This window comes from Chenopodium album, chromosome 11 (genome assembly GCF_948465745.1).
Source record: "Chenopodium album chromosome 11, dcCheAlbu1.1, whole genome shotgun sequence".
Classification (NCBI taxonomy): Eukaryota; Viridiplantae; Streptophyta; class Magnoliopsida; order Caryophyllales; family Amaranthaceae; genus Chenopodium; species Chenopodium album.
In genome coordinates, this window is record NC_137844.1 from 48484034 (window position 1) to 48501049 (window position 17016).

Here is a 17016-nt window from a genome sequence, read left to right on the forward strand (position 1 = left end):
TTATAGCCTATATATTACAAAAATGACTTTTATTTTCAACATAGTGACCTTCATTTTATCAAAGTGACTTTTTTTTTTATATATAAATAAAATAATCATAGTTTCTCTAATGTTAGTGGTCCACAATAGACTAGTGTGAACCAAGTCCATTTAAGAATTTGTACTATAAAAATGACTTTGTTCCTTGCATGGACACATTCTATCAAACGGTCCCCTCAAAGTAGTACGACGTGAATATCCCGAGTCCACCACATCGGTCCCTACGACCTTCAAACCCAATCAGTCTCCACGACCACCTTAAATCGTTTTTTTTAAAAAAAAAAAATTAATCATCAAGTTTTTCCGACAGGTCTTGGATCATGGACGACGACTGGAACATTCGTACGCCGGAGAATTCGTCGGAACATTCTGTAAGTTTTTTTTTCCGGAAAATGGACATCCGCCTGAAATTTCCGGATGTTCCAAGGTGGATCCGCCTAAAATTTCCGGATCTACCTCGGAACATCCGGAAATTTCAGGCAGATGTAGGGATCCGCCCAAAATTTCCGGATGTTCCAAGGTGGATCCGGAAGATATCCGAAAATTTTGGGCGGATGTCCCTTTTCCAGAATTTTTTTTTTTAATATTAATTAAATTACTGTTTTTTAATTATATTTGATTGTTGTTGTGATTAAGTTTTTGATAATTAATGTAATTATTATTGTTTTGTAGTAGTAATGTAATTAATTTTTGCCACATTTTTATTATTATTATTATTATTTTTATTATTATTATTATTGTTGTTGTTATTATTATTGTTATTGTTATTATTATTATTATTATTATTATTATTATTATTATTATTATTATTATTATTATTATTATTATATTAATTAGTAATTATGTTAGGGTATTATTGCTTTGTAATTGTTGTTTTTATTATTGTTATTGTTTTGTAGTAGTAATACAATTATTTTTTGAAACCTTATTATTATTATTATTATTATTACTATTATTATTATTATTATTATTATTATTATTATTATTATTATTAATTAGTAATTATGTTAAGGTATTATTGTTTTGTAATTGTTGTTGTTATTATTGTTATTGTTATTAGTAGTAATATTATTATTTTTTGAAACCTTATTATTGTTATTATTAGTATTTATGATTATTGTTGTTGTACTTATTATTATTGTTGTTATTAGTATTAGTATTATTTATTAATTTAATAATATTAGTAGTTGTAAAATTGTTTTATAAGTATTATTATTAATATTATTAAAAAGAACAAATTGTCTAAGACCATTGTTTTGATTAATTTGTACAGGATTTGGAATCTGAAGACGGCGGTAACGGTGTGAATTATAGTGGGAATTTCGTCACGGACACGTTATTTCCAACATTTGAGGATGCAGTTAAATGGACGGATGCTGTTTCTATAAATCTCGGATTTATTTTGGTGAAATGGTCATATAACAAAACCATAGATGGTCGGCCGTACCGATATCTGAAATGTGATCGGGGAAGGAGGAGCAAGCCGAGAGATTTGGAGAACGCGATACGGAAGGACACAAAAACCAAAGCTAATTGTTGTCCTTTTTACATCAAGATATATTATGAATTCACCACTGACAATTGGAAGATTCGTGCGAAAAATGATCACTTCGGAACACATAACCACCCAATGAATGTGTATCAAGAGGGTCATCGTAAAGTAAGCGGATTAAGCCCGGGTGCAAAACAGGTTGTGCGGGACATGACAAAGTCCAAGGTTGCGCCCCGTAACATCATGTCAACTATTGCAGAACAATTTCCTGATGATCATCCAAACATCAGGCACATTTACAACTGCCGGAATGATTTCAGGATGGAGATGTCTGAAGGAAGAGGAGTTGTTCAGCAATTTCTTCATTTGGCGAGAGAGTAAGTACATTTACTGGGTCATGGCCGATGAGCTTGACGTCCTGCAACATGCATTTATGGTGCACCCGATCACGGTCAACATACTCCGCACATACCCACACGTCATAGGGATGGATTCTACTTACAAGACCAATCGATATGGCATGCCGTTCTTTGAGATAGTAGGTGTGACACCGACAAACCAGAATTTTCTAGTTGGTTATCTTTTCATGCACAACGAGTGCACGGCTAGCTATCGGTGGGTGTTGCAAAGATTAAGGGAATTGATTGGGTTTGATAAAGAGCCATCGGTATTTTTGTCAGACCGTGAACTTGGGCTATGTGCGACTTTGAGAGAAGTGTTTCCAGGGACATCGCATTTACTCTATTGATGGCACATTAACAAAGATGTGGAAGCTAGGGTGACGAAGATGTTCAAAAACAAGAAGATTGGTGCCTGTTTTAAAAATGGCAAATGGAAACGTATTATGGATGCATCAATTGAGGCGGAGTATGATCATGCTCTGGCTACCATGAAAGCAAGGTGGGCAAGTTTTCCGGCAGTGATTGAGTACGTTAAGGGAACATGGCTGTGTCATAAAACCAAATTTATGACGTATTGGACGAACCAAATTCTTCACTTTGGTAACACCACCAACTGTAGAGTTGAGAGCCAACATTCAGCAGTGAAAACGTGGTTTGAATCATCCACAGGTTAGTTGTTTTACTATATTAGTTGTTGTCTTTATTTCGTAACTGTAATTATAATAAATAATAGCAAAATGTTTTTACCAAATGGAATCAATGGCAGGTTCTTTGGATACTGTATGGGCCCGAGTCCATTGTCATATCGGTAATCGAATTATTCAAATTCGTAATAGTTTGGAGGCATCAAGGTCTAAAATTGGGGAGATGTACAGATAATTGCCACTGTCACGTATAAATGGCAAAGTGTCTCAACATTGCTTGAAAGTACTTCATGAGGAGACCAAAAGGATGCGGGATTTGAGTTACCAGGTTTATGAACGTCGTGGATGTGCTATGCGTGTGACTCATGGTGTACCGTGTGCCTGCCAGATACATGATTTGCTAGTGGCACAGACAGGCTTGTTTAGCAGCCAAATTCATTCTTTCTGGAAGACTTTGGTTATTGGTGATGGTGTTAACATTCCAGAATTGGTTAACGATTCGACCGAGGAGGCTGCACATTTCGTTCCCTGGTTAATGAAGTCATGGAAAGTGATCCTGTTGTACGTCGAAATGTATCGCGCATCATTGAAGAGGAGCTGCACCCGGATCATACACAACTTGAAGAACCACATGTGAACCTCAACGTTCGTGGTCGACGGAGGAACAATGACACCAGGCGTGATCGAAGTTATTTCGAGCATGTGAACCGTCAATACAGTCAACGTAGTGGTGACCAAGAAATAGGTAATATTAAAAGTCTAGTGATTTTAAAAATTATATGTATTTCATCTTGTAGCTTTACTAACAATTAATCTTTGTAATTATGTGTAGCAGATCCGTGTGACATTAGTCAGTGCAAGTATTTGAACCAGCTTTCGGGCCCGATGTTGCCGTACATTACGTCTTGGAAGGATGTCATTGGTGATGGGAACTGTGGCTTTCGTTGTGTCGCTGACTTCTTCTTTGGTGATCAGGCGCTATGGTTTGACGCTCGGGAAACAATAGTGAACGAGATCACCAGTCATCTTGATTTGTATGAACGGATTTACGGGCTTAGACGACTATGGATGAACATAGAGCGTATTCGATGGGATGGTAGGGCTGTTGGGGAGCGGCATTGGATGGTAACTATTCAAGATTTATTTCCTATTGCTACGTGGTTCAACGCAAGGGTGATTTGTCTCGGGGTAGGCCTAGTACCAACTTGCTACTACCCATGCATCACAGTGTTACCATTGAGGGCACGAAACGGGGTCGTGTCACCGAGTCGGGAGTTCGTGATTGCTACAGTTGGTGGATCACATTTCATCCGTCTTGACATTGCACCTGATTCACCTCTCCCGCCGATCGCCGGTTGGTGGACTGAGCACCACGAGGCTAGTGTTAATGGATGGGATCAACAATATGAAGCTAGAAGGAACATGTAGGATGCATTAGTTAGATAGTATGTGCAACAAAAACTAAGAAATATACACTGTCTAGTTATTATAGTACATGATTAATAAAAAAGAAATATAAAGCAATTCAAACAAGTTCACATAAAAACCACTAACACGACCAAAAAGCAATCTAGAGCCCCATTTTTGACTTCCAATCAAATAAAAGTTGCTCCGTCATTGTCCTAGTCTCACGCGACATGTGAGGATACTCAGCCAGTGCTCTTTGGTGAATCTCCATGGACCGACTCATCCAGTGCAAATCACACAATAACATATTATATAAACAACAATTGTTAGAAGTCATTCTAAATAGTATAATAAACACAAAAACTTACATAATCAGTGTTAGTCCGCTCTGGTAGGTTGCTTGTAACTCCTGGACCTGGAGATACCCGAGGGTGAGAAAACCTGTACAGCCACTGCATGTAACCAGGCGCAACCGAAGGAGCTCCAGCACTAAGTCTGGTGAGGGCACCTAAAAATACACTCTGAGATACCCCAGAGACAAAACTCTTCCACATCACATCTGTCATCTCGGTCGGGAAGTCTACCCGGTACATCTTCAAGTTAGTCGGCCTCTTGGCCTTCTCTGGCCTGATAATGTCACGTGGAATGCCTTGCACGAAACCAAGCTGTCGAACCACTCTATCAGGCATGTACGACTCTATGATGTTATGGTACTAGATGCAGCCAATGAATAAAGTGGAGGGCACTCCTAGTCCAGGATCAACTCCATACGGTAGCCAGTTCACCTCAAGGTTAGTCAGCGCATCAATTCTAGTACGAAAAGATATCAGGCGCTCCAAGTTCTTGCTAGGACATCCCGCTCCAACATCCCAAGCAGACGCACGAGGGATATTAAGGTCCCTCGTCAAGGTACCCTGCTGAGGCCGAAAGCACGGAAAGTACTCGTAAATCCACGCTTGCAGAAGCGTGAGACAACCAGCGATCGAATCAGCACCTTTCCGTGATGCCGTGCCCAATTTCCTATACAAGTAAGCCAGTGCAGCTATGTCCCAAGCGTTCTCGTTAATAGGTACATCAATATAACATAGCTCGTGAAGGAAGTAAGGATGCGTACGGTTACCACTCTTGTCTATAAACAGTGAACCTCCAAGCACTAACCACAAGTACGCAGTATACTGAGCACTAAACTGCCTCTCAACCTCCAATGTCGACTCAAAAATCTTATCAGTCAACACCCCACTACCCTGCCAAATCGTCTCTGTGCCGCAAATCTCAAACAAATCATCCGGAGTCATATCCATGGTAACCGAGCACGCGTCCCGTAAATAGTTCGTGCTAGGTGTAGTGGTGACCATCTTGCCATGTACACGTAGCCCAAGAATGTTGTACACATCGTGCAACATGATCGTGATCTCCCCATATGGCATATGAAATGTGTTTGTATCTAGCTGCCATCTCTCAACAAAAGCAGAAATCAACGACCAATCAAGTTTTTTAAACATAAGCCCGGGTAAGTGAGACAACCAACTGGCATCAATCAACTGAAGGCTCTCTACTGATTAACGACCTCGCCACGTAACCAAGTCAGAACACAGCTTTGACCTACTCAAACACCGCAAACACTTCGCTCCTGCTCGACCCATATATATCGTGCCACGTGACAACCAAAACTAGGGATAACAGTCCCATCCTCGGGACCACCCGACATCGGCTCCTGCACTAACCGTGCCTTTGCAGAGCTGGTAGTAGGCTGACTCGATCCACTACCAACAAATCTCCCATACTTACCCCTATATACCATATGATAATCTTGAGGGCTCGATTCTTCATCCCGGTCACCAGCATGACTAGCCGAGACTTCGTCCTCCTCATCAGATGTAGGTACTCCACCTGGCGAATACATGGGCCGACTACTTCCTGACTGTTGGTATCCCAACCAACCACTAGTAGTCCCGTATTGCTGCTCGGGCTGAAACGGTGCTGAACGAGATGACTGTCTCCTAATAGACGCATTCAAACGTTGTGATATTGCATGTCGAGCACTAGAACCCTCGATCTACATAAAATAAGTACAAAATCCAATTTCAGTAATAATTACAAAAAATACTACTTGTTTAAAGTTGGACTATAAAAAATATTATTCAAATAAATTAATTTCATACCAACACACCATTAACAATAATAATAATAATAATAACAATAATAATAATAATAATAATAATAATAATAAATAACATATTTTCCAATGTACTATTAATATAATACATATTAAGAACACTAATCATAACACAAAAACAACAATAACAATAATCACAACAACAACACCAATAATCATAATAACAAAAATCACATTATTAATAATAATAATAATAATAATAATAATAATAATAATAATAATAACAACAACAACAACAACACTAATTTAAACTAATAATAATAATAATAATAACAACACTAATATAAACCAATAATAACAACAATAACAATAAAAATAACAAAAATCATACTACTACTACTACTACTAATAATAATAATAATACTAACAATAATAACAACAATAATCATAATAACAACAACAACAACAAAAAATAAAATTAACAACAAGAACAATAACCATAATAACAATAATAATAACAACACTAATATCAACAATAATTATAATACTAATCATAATTAAAAAAAAATTATAATAGTACTATTAATAATAATAACCAAATAACAACAACGATAACAAAATCCAAAAAAAAAAATAAAATAAACTACAACAACAACAATCATCAAAATAACAATAATGATAATAACAACACTAATATCAACTAATAGTAACAATAATAAAAATAAAAATAATACTAAACAGAAATTTTTGACCAAATCATAAATTCAAATAATATTATTCACAAAAAAAAATCGAAATTCCAGGATCCGCCCAGAAATTCCGGAAGGACCTGGGAGGATCTGCCTGGAATTTCCAGATCCTTCTAGGTACTTTCGGAAATTTTAGGCGGAAGTGGGGATCCGCCCAGAATTTCTGGAAGTACCTAGGAGGATCCGAAAATTTCAGGCGGAACCTCCTAGGTACTTTCGGAATTTCTGGGCGGAAGCCTGGGATTCCGATTTTTTTTTTCAACAATTACCTGCTCGCCGCCACCACTGTTGCCTCCACCGCCGGCTAAACCCATTCCTTCGTATGTGACCCTTATGCGCCTCGAATCAGCCATCCTTTTTTGTGTAGGTGCTTGTAGATTGTTGTTAATGATTGTTGATTTTTTTTTTAAACAAAATAAATTTTAGATTTTAATTTTCAAGTTTTTTAGAGAGTTAGAGAGTAAGAGAGTTAGAGAGATAGTGAATGAGGTTAGAGAGTGAGAATGTGAGTCGTAGAGTGAAAAAACCGTATTTATATGCTAGGGGTAAAAATGGAATTTCATACAAAAAATGCGAGTGTTCCCTTGTAAAATGGGAGCGACGTTTAACAACACCATTAAGTTTTTTATTAAACGGCAATCCCCGGCATCTTCCTCCTATTTTTTTTTTTAAAAAAAAAATATTTAAGGTTATCACTATTAAGAAATTTTGAATTTTAACACCACCACCAAGAGAAGAAGAAGAAAAAAAAACACACACAAATTTGATTTTTAATACCACCAAAAAAACAAAATTATTTTAACACCATCAAAATTTTTAAAAAATTGGCTTTAACACCCACTTCACTGATTCATAAATGAAATTCGTTAATGGGCCCGTAATGCCTACGTGTCAACATGTTATTGGTCCAAAATAATAAAAAAATTTGAAAAAACAAAAACCCTGAAACTAACCCAGCCACGTACCCCACCTCCACCATCAAACCTACCTCCGGCAACGCGCCGTCACCAGTCCCTCACCTTAACAGCCCCGTTCCCAGCCCCAGCCATCGGAAACATCGCCCACTCCCTTTCCCCTCCCCAAAACCGGCAGCCCTCCCATGGGCCACCAAAAACGGCCACCGTTTTTCAAATCCCTTGAAAACGGTCGTCGAAAACGGCCTATGGCGGTTGAAATCGACCGAGTTTGGGCCAAAATGATCGATTTTGACCATTGGCGGTTTTGTTGGCCTTTTTTGGTTGTTTAAAAAACGAACGACCTTAAATTACGGGGCGTTGGGGAGTGATTGTCGGTTTTGGGGAGGGCCGGGGAAAGGGAAGCAGGAGATATTCAAGTGGCTTTAGGCTAGGAACGGGAGGGTAAGGGTGGGGCTATGGTGGTTGCGCAATACTGGCGGTGGGGCTGGGGTGGCTAGGTTAGTTTTAGGGTTTATGGTTTTTTTTTCTTTTTTAAACTAATAATATGGAGACACATGGCACAATGGACACCGCTTAATGGAAATTTGGACGGCATTTGTTAAATGGTGGTAAAATCAAATTTTTTAAACTTTCGAGGTGTTAAAATATAAGTTTTTTAATTTTTTTTTTAGTGTTTAAAACCATTTTCGTGTTTTTTTGAGGTGTTATAAATCAAAATTTCGTCACTATAATGTTTGGTGTAAGTCTATTCACCTTATTTTCCTTCAAAATAAGTTACTCGTAATTTTGTAGTTAAGTTTAGACAAGATAAGTATAAGAAAAAAAATTCGGATAAGAGTTATCAAGATCAAATTACAACTAAAATGATAAAATAAGTTTAGATATTTGGAAATTTGGTGTATAAAACACATCATACGGGTGTCTCTATTAGTTTGCTGCATAAGTATATTTTTATAGTAATTTGACTAGTTCAAAACCCGTGTAACGTACGGTTTTACAATAATATTTTACTATTTGTTTATTAGAAACTATACAAAATGAATCTTTTTTTTTTTTTTTTTTTTTTTTTTTTTTTACAAGAAGTGGTCATATTTTATTAAGCATTAACAAGATCAAAAGCAAGGGCAAAGTTTACATTGGTAGGGCCTTCTTCAAGCCAAACACACATCTCTACAAAGTTCTTACTAATGTGAGTTAATTTATGAGCAACATTATTTCCTTTTCTGCCAATATGAGAGAAATCAATTACAAAACAAACATTAGAAAAAATAATATTATAATAATACTTTTTGATAATATCCTAATTAGTATTTTATAATATAGATTATGTAACATTTACTATTCATTTACTCTTTACCACTATATTTTTAAATTTTATTTTAATTATTATGGTTAGGAATCATTCACTACTTATAAGACCACAACTTCTCTCTGAAATATAGTAACAACTAACAATCTTTTTTCAATAACCAAAAATAATAATAAAAACAACAAAGGGCATCAAATAGTTCTTCGCAAAACGCTTTGTTCTCTCTCCTCCTTTCACATATAAAACCCTTCTGAAACCTAAAATTCATCTTAGTTTCGGCGCCGCAGCCGGTTCTCTGGTGGTTTCGTTTCCTTTCCTTTTTTCTCTATTTTTCTATAGTTTGTGTTTCAGCGTGGTGAAGTCGAAGCGGAACCAAGCTCCACGAAGAGCTTCTAACTCCGTTTAGTGTTACCCTCTTCTCACCGGAAAGGTTAGTTTGGTTTTGTCGGTTCCCCGTTAGATAAGGAGACAAGGAGGTCTGTTTCTTGCCGCTTAGAAGAAGGATCTAGGTATAGATCAGTTTGTTCAAGGGACGAAATTGACGTTTTTTAGGGATCTTGGGCCATCAGGGGATTGCCGGAAAAAGGAAATCGCGACGGTAATTAGTGAAGTTAGGGTTAGGGTTTCGTAGATTTCTTGCGATTGGTTTCGAAATTCTTTATTTTGGTTTCTTCTTTGATTTTGGCTAGTTTCGAATTGCTCTATTTTTGGCTCTGTAAGTCTTCGTTCTCCATAGTTCTTCTTAATTTGAAGCAAATATGTTAGTTTTAATTTGAGTTTAAGTTCCTGCTGCATGTTTGGATGTCTCCCCTTTTGATTTTGTGGATTGTTTTTTTTTCCTTGTATTGTGTCCCTGTTTGGTTTTTAGTTGGATGGCCATGGTGGGCTTGTCTAGTCTTGATGTGGTAAGAAGAAGTATTTTTGGATTAGACTCTAGGTTTTGGGTGGTGGGAGGGAAAAATGCCTTGCCCTTCGCCTTTGTTTCATGTTTGGGATTTGGAGATGTTGGTCTCCTTGTTGTAGTTAGTTTTGGCTTATGCTTCCTGGCTGTGGGTTTGCCTTGAAGAACAAGTTGGGTGAAATTCATTTGTTAATGGATCTTCGTCTGTTAGGTTTGCGAGTGTACGATTGGAAGGTTTGGTATTTTGTTTCGTTGTCAGTTGGCTCTAATTTTTATAATTAGAGTTCTTGTAGTGTTTTCAGTGACAGGTTTTGAACTCATTGAATTCAAAATTTTAAATCCATGCGCTGCTCCCATATTACTTGGTCTTCATAGTATGCTACCAATCATGAATTTCTTTCCCGTAAAAGAGAGAAATCAAGTTACTTGTTACCGTGATACTACCTTCCTTTCGTTTCTGGCTTTGGTTTTGTTTTCAAGCTCCACAGGTTACAGAGAGTTTCTACCGTGGTCAATTACCCAAGCTTCACCATAGGTGGAAAAAGGACACCGAAAATAACATGTAATGTAGGCTTCGGCTCGCTAAAATCGCAGCGGTGCTACCTACAAAGTGGTTCCAACATTCATGGGATGACAAAGAAAGCAGTTTCTTTTAAGTTGTTTTGTTATCTTTAGTTCATAAGAGCAAGTGTTGCTCGTAGCTTTGTTAATGCAAAGGTCTTAATAGGCCCAATACTTGTAATTGTAGCTTAAACTCTTTCAATATATGCAAATTAATCCTTTGTTAAAAAAAAAAATTAAAATAAAAAATAATAATAAAAAAAAACATATTTTTTTAGAGGAAATTTTTTTTATGAGGTGATAACACATGTATAAGGGATAGCTATGAGGATTATTTTAGTATGTATATATAAGTATAGATGCTATGATGTAATGCGTGGCACATCATAAAAAGGGGAATTAAGGAGCATTTATCCGATAATAATCTTGATGAGACACGACCCTTATGACGTTATTACTTATTAGAGAGCTAGCCTACATCTCTAGTCTCGTATCTTGAAATGTTAAAGGATAAATACGGTCATTTTTATAAATTCCCAACATATCTTACACGAACAAGCCCAATTTATAACCTAGATAAACAAATTATGTTTATCAAATGACATTTTCATAAATAAGTTGCATTAAAAATTGTGTTTTTTGATTAAAAAAAAATATATTTTTACTGTTTGTGGGCCAGTATGACAAGTTGGACAAATTTTCAAAGTTAACATCGTTAACTCTCCGTTTGCTACTATTCATCATCTTCTTCCTCCCACCTTCTTCTTCTTCTTCTTCTTCTTCTTCTTCTTCTTCTTCATGTTCATCTTCTTCCTCTCGTTCATATTTTTTCTTCCCACCCAACTTAATTTTCTCCCTCTAATCTCTGCCCATTTTCACCTTCTCTTTCAAGTCTGTTCAACTCCATTTCGCTGGTTTCACTAGTGAAAATAAACGAAAACCCTAATAACAAAAGGAGAAATTAATGGCATGGTTAACCTCAAAGGGTATCCGAGCTTTCCTTTCTCCATTAAATTCGACTTTGCACCACCATTTCCGACGGCTTCGCCGCCGAAATTAAACGAAATCCCAAATAACTAAGTGAGAATAACGGGCATGGTTAACCGTAAAGGGTATATAAGCTTTTCTCCCTCCATTGATTTCTACTTGTTCGGCGTCATATAGTGAAAAGATGTACTTTTCACCATTGAAATTGAAGGTTGAAGGAGGAGAGAAAAAACAACAAAAGGTTGAAGGAGGAGAGAGAAAATTAGAAAATATCAAAGGTTGAAAGAGGAGAAAGAAAACAATATTAGTTAACCAAAGTTAGATGTAATTTACATATACACCCCTTGATAAACAAGAATCAAGGTTATAAACTTGTATTTTCTCTATCTTACACAATGTTATTGCAAAATTAATTTTTTAATATATTAGTTAGAGGTAAAACTGCAAGTTAAAAAAGCAATTAACCTTGGATCAAACTGAACAATCGTATTACATGTAATTGTAACTATTTGTTCCGATCTAAACTATAGCACATTTTGATACAAATGGTTGTGCTAGACGGGATGACTATGTCAAAGCAGATCAATGGTAAAACGAACCGCCATAAGTATTAGATGTAGTATTGTCGTAATAGATGGATCTTAAGTTGTTTAGATTAAGCATTTTTATTCCTAGAAAATGATAAATATAGCCTTAAGGTCAGGCCATATATAAGAAGCTAAATAGGGAAATATTAAGTGTTATTTAAATCTATAGTAATATATAAAGTGAGAAGAGGTTTTAGGTGATAAATTTCATTTTCCTAAAATACACCTCTCATTTTCTTCTAGTTTATTTAAAAAAACTATCATCCTTAATAAAACTATTATCCTTATTTTATTCTATGTTTACAACTATCAATTTTTTTTTTTTTTTTTAAGAAAATCTTTTGATAGAAGTCATATTCTATTTTATTACTATTTATTTATTTTATTAGAATAAGGACGATAAAATTTCCAAAAAGAAAAAAAAAAAGGATAAAATTGAGCATTATAGATTTTTTATATTGGACATGCTCGCATCGCGTGTGCCTCTTAGCTTGTACTCCGTACTAAATAAACCAATTAATTATAATGTGTTTTTGTCATTAATTTCAACATTAAAATATTTAATAATTATGCATAACCTTCCGAGCTTTAAGGATCATATACCGTTACCATTTTATTTATGTACCTTTTTCAAGTTTTCTTTATGAGAAGTCAATAATACACCACCACTTCTAGCCCACAAGTTTTCTTTATGAGAAGTCAATAATACACCACCACTTCTAGCCCATTTCATCGGTCGGTTTGACTTGTCAAGTCCACATTCCAATATCGATTGACATAACTGATGACTTCTGTGCTTCTTTCTCTTCTTGGATTTTTTTTCCATTGTAATGTCCTTTTTCCTTTACTAGATTGGAGGTTGTATTTAAACTAAATTGGAGGTAGAAATACTGGATTAAACTTATTTTTAGTAATTTAGTAATCTAATGTAACTCTTTCTGAAAGAGTTAAGGCTTGTAGTTCATTAATCATAATTATTATTGAATTGAAATGTTTTTCACCTATCACATTAATTAAAGGCAAATGCTGAAGCTTTGTATAAAAGCATTATTATACCGTTGTATTTAAGTAGTACTGGTTGTAAGTTATCGTAATTTCTTTATTTCAACTAATTAATGATAAAGTTTTGTATAAAGTATCTTGATTAGTTGGTTTCAAAAAAATAAAAAAAAGTATCTTGATTAGTTAAATAAATTTAAGTCTAATTTGTAGTAACAAGGATAACATAGCCTAAAAACTATTTGACCATATGCTTAAACCAAACCCACTATTCCAAAACAATTGAGTACATATAACAATTATCTCAAAAATCATTTTGCTTATGAGCAAAACAGAGTGGGGTATTAACTGTCAAAAACAATAGAATTGAACCAAAAACAGCACACTTTTCTTGGAGCTTTGGTCCAGTACCTACCTATAAGTTGTATTTATCAGTTAGTTTACCTTTTCAAGATACAAATTTGTCAATATCTCAAAGTATTCAATAAAAAAGCCTTAAATTAAAATCCAAAGACAAACAAAACTTCCCACAAAAATTTAAAGCACAGTTTCAAAATTCACTGAAAAGGCTGTTTTGATTCTTCCAGTCCCCTTCAGTGACCAAAAATAAGGATGGAGCCATTGATGTAACCTTTGTTGATGTTCCTTCAGAAAGATTGCAATGATCAACCTCAAACTCTTCAAATGGAGGATGGTAAATTTTCGTGCGTCCATTAGTACCCTCTACGTTGAAGCCCCTAAGTATATCAGGTCAGCCCTGAAAATAAGATGAATTTAGTTAGATATACAATACTGATATGACTAATCACATCCTATACCTTCAAAGTAAAACAAAAATTAGCAAAGAGCAAACAAAGAAAACTGTATCAACCTCAATTTTTCACTCACTACATAAAATGCTAGAACAATTAAGTACTACTGACATTCATGGACAAAAAATGCTACTGACGTGTTGAGAGTAACCATTATCTAAAGGAAGTGCTCAGAAGAATACAAAGAAACATCAGAATAATTTTAAACATTGGTAACAAATTATTCAAGGATTGTACCAAGAACAATGCAATCTAAAACTAAAGAACTAAGCAAGAATCGAATATCAAGCATGTACACCAAGAGCTTACCAGTTTGTATGTGAGCATATCACATGAAGTTTAACATCCCTCTTCTTGGGAGTTAAACGAACAATCTGAAGTTGCCATACACTCGATACAATCACCAGATACATATCCATGTAGTTCCTTTTCCCCCAGGCACAACGCTTCACCATAATTTAATGTTACATAGTTTATTAGGAAAGCTGCTAGCACACCCACATCACCCGGATACTCCTTTCCAAGCCATAGGACCAGTTTATCCTGTGATGTTAACTAATATAAAAAAATGTCATTAGATAAAAAAGGACCCCACATAAGAGAGGAAAATAATTTTATCTTGATAAATAGAACAAACATAAAGCACATGTGCTAAAACACATCTAAGAGATCCCATCACAAACAGATATATTTGAAAAACATACAGGGTTTTCTAAAAAGATGTCAAATCTACATCAGATAAGCTGTAAGAGGCGTAGGTCCAATGGGCATTAGAACACTGCACTAGTATACTCTATTTTTGCACCATGATATTATGAATTCAGTTATTACATTAAAACAAAACCAATGTGGCATCAGATATCAAGCTCACAAATTGCATATTAGCCCATTTCTACATTAAAAATTGAATTAGAATCCAGTTTCTTTCTTACTACAACATATATTAAAGTAATATGATTTGCCAAAAGTTTTTCAACATCAACATAACAAATTGGAAAACTAAGGACTCCATGAAATGAAGTACAACACAAAACCAATAAGAAAAATAACATACCTCATCCTTATTCCTTAGACAAGAAATCAAATGGGATAGCACCTCAGCAATCACATGCTCACTTGCTGACATAATTTGAGTAAACAGTTGTTTCAAGGCATTTTTATCTAAATCTTCCACATCTTTTGGGGTGATGTTCAGCGGTTGATCCACAATCGCAGCACCAACCAACTAGATATTTCTGGAACACCTTTAAGAATCCTTTGGAGTTCCTGAAATACGAGAGGAAACTAATGAATGAATTAGCCTAAAACAGGTTTCATGTTACAAGTTACTCATCGATTTCGTAAAATCAAGGGTGATGGAGATTGCACTTCTACGAGATTACTTCCTATAAGAAAATTTAACTACAACAGCCTACAGATAAAGACACAAAAATAGTGGTCCACAGAAATACATGTATAAGCCAAGAAGACAAAAGTTTCTCGATTATGTATGAGTTAATGTATCTAATACACTACTATATCAAACAAACAGCAACATATGAGCTCCTCATAAAAACTTTTAACATGTTAAAACAGCAAAGACTTCTAGTTTACTACAGCATTAGTTTCAAGCACTTGTTCAATAGAAACTTAACTCTGAAAATTCAGATAATCAGCAATAGAGATTAATGAAAAGGAAACTCGGGCAAGCTTCATACCTCGATATTGACAAAATCGCAAAGGATATAACACTTTGTTACTGCAAGAGCCCTTTTTGGCTTATGATTGACATCCTTGTAAACAAGTTAGTCCCTAATGTGCAATTTCTTTGCCAACTCCTTGCATGGGTGAGCTTGTATCAACAATGTCTTTGTGACCGACAATGCCTATAGAACTTCAAGCTTCTGGATTTCTTGCACTAAGAGAGAATGATCAGTGTAAGTAACTGATTCCCTAAGAATTGACTACCTTACAGCTGCATATCTTTCTTGGTTTAACTTCTTTATTACAATTAATAATCAAGTTATGTAAGAAAATGTCGTAATTTCTTTATTGCAAATCTTGATGGATGATAAAAGGCTAATATTATGATAACTTGGGGAATTGCAAATCTTGATGGATGATAAAGGTTAATATTATGATAACAATGTGTAATCTACCCCTAAAAATAATAACCATAAACAACAACTTTTTTCCTGCACTTAGATACAACAGCACCCCAAACAAATATGCACCTAATACAACTTCATTATTGCTGCTTGACTATATTTACATAATCTAATCAATCATAGCGTTATTTATATAGTGATTTATACCTATTTATAGCTTACTTATAGCCTACTTATAATCACATTCAATTTAATAAACAACATTATTTATATAGAGTTATATGTATAGTGATTATTTATATAGTGATCATAGCCCACCCAAATTTATCATAGCATTATTATTTATATAGTGATTTATAGAGGCAAATTATCTTGATTACTCATTCAAATCTACCCCCTATACGAAAAATCACTCAATAATCTACTTTTTTATTATCATAGATTATTAATATTATTGAGTAAGTAATAGATAATGCCTATTACTGGACTATAGGCTATTAATATAATCTACTAATTTTATCATCATATTAATACATTATACTTTTATATATCAAAAACAAATAATGCCTATCACCACAATAATCTCTTTTGTGCAGAAAGTAGTACTCCGTAGAATATTTCTACACAAACATATTGGTATCAATAATCTACTTTTTGAGTCCAATAATCTATTTAAATATTTAATGATATAGTCACAACTACATTGTTTTCAATCAATAATGCATGGATATTATAATAATTTATTTGATATCAATGGTATAGCTAGTTCATTAACCTAATCAAATTAAACAAAAAAAAAAAAAAAACCAAATTAACTTATACACCAGATTTAATGATCTACCTTCAAATCATGATTAGAGCATGTAAATAGAAAGTGATTATTTAAAATCAAATTAATTAGGAGTACAATATGGGGAATTAAAATGAAAAATACATGGAAATTGCCTTTGATCACACACTCAACCCAACTCTGTGCAATGGCTATGTTCCATGGACACATAGGCAAGA

The 17016-nt window shown here is 34.8% G+C and overlaps 1 pseudogene across 1 annotated transcript; it reads right to left on the reverse strand.

The window, feature by feature from the left end:
- Positions 1-13381: 13381 nt before the first annotated feature.
- LOC145566737 (mannose-6-phosphate isomerase 2-like) lies at positions 13382-17008 on the reverse strand (annotated as a pseudogene). The gene is made up of 5 exons (XR_014095483.1): positions 16943-17008; positions 15619-15786; positions 14976-15187; positions 14231-14476; positions 13382-13866 (listed from the first exon to the last, which is right to left on the reverse strand). The product of XR_014095483.1 is annotated as a mannose-6-phosphate isomerase 2-like (transcript).
- Between the last annotated feature and the right edge of the window lie 8 nt (positions 17009-17016).